This window comes from Anneissia japonica, unplaced genomic scaffold (assembly GCF_011630105.1).
Source record: "Anneissia japonica isolate Jap-2015-1 unplaced genomic scaffold, ASM1163010v1 scaffold154622_len938_cov143, whole genome shotgun sequence".
Taxonomy (NCBI): domain Eukaryota; kingdom Metazoa; phylum Echinodermata; class Crinoidea; order Comatulida; family Comatulidae; genus Anneissia; species Anneissia japonica.
The window spans coordinates 1-914 of record NW_022717979.1 but is presented as its reverse complement, the minus strand read 5'-3'; the positions used below and the strand labels follow the sequence as shown (position 1 = coordinate 914).

At 31.7% G+C, this 914-nt stretch overlaps 2 non-coding genes across 2 annotated transcripts; both read right to left on the bottom strand.

Annotated features, from left to right (window-relative positions):
* Positions 1 to 112: 112 nt before the first annotated feature.
* Trnam-cau lies at positions 113 to 184 on the bottom strand. Its single transcript has one exon. It is a non-coding gene; the product is annotated as a tRNA-Met (tRNA).
* Positions 185 to 742: 558 nt separating this feature from the next.
* Positions 743 to 814, bottom strand: Trnae-uuc. Its single transcript has one exon. It is a non-coding gene; the product is annotated as a tRNA-Glu (tRNA).
* Between the last annotated feature and the right edge of the window lie 100 nt (positions 815 to 914).

Genomic DNA, 914 nt, shown 5'->3' with positions numbered 1-914 from the left:
AGTTTGATGTTATTAAATAATCGAAACGCATTTAATTTCGGAAAATGATATAAGTTTAAAAGTATTGATTTGTTGTAAAATGAAAAAACAAAAAACAAAAACAAACAACGATTAGCAGAGCGAGGTTTCGATCCTCGGACCTCTGGGTTATGGGCCCAGCACGCTTCCGCTGCGCCACTCTGCTTTTCATTGTGAGACGACGTTCATCTGGTAAAAAAAATATTATAATTTTAACTTAAAGTGTTAAAAACATATAATTAAAAACAACAAAATGGTTAGAAGAGAGAGGTTTCAATCCTCGCACCTCTGTCTTTATTGCCCAGCACACGATTAAATAAACGGAAATAATCAAAAGGAGAAAACCATCTTACCAAAATAAATTATTTCATTTCTTTTACTCGTTTAGTTGAAATTGTTTTATTGTATTATTTAATTCTAAATTCATAACCCAATTTCTCAGTTTTATTTTAGTTATTTTAAAGGTTGTATTAATTATATTTTATTAGTATTAATTTTACAGTAATTAAGTGACACATTGTAATATATTCAAGTTTAACGCACCAACCTTTAGTGCCTCCGATCTAAAGGCGTCGATGTTCAAAAAGAAATTAAATAAAAAATAAATAAATTGGACATTATTATATAGCTTATATTAATTTATTGAGAGTTTTATCAGATTATACATCTAACGACACCGTAATACTTCATTCGATCGTAAGTGAGAATACCTAAAAAAATTGCTTTCCCATGCCGGGAATCGAACCCGGGCCGCGTGGGTGAAAACCACGAATCCTAACTACTAGACCACACGGGAGTAGCTTATACATCCTTTTTGTATCTTTTGATTGGAGTTGCAGAAAACGACGAAAACAGGGTAACCGACAAGAAATCATGATATTTCTTGTGTTCTCAAA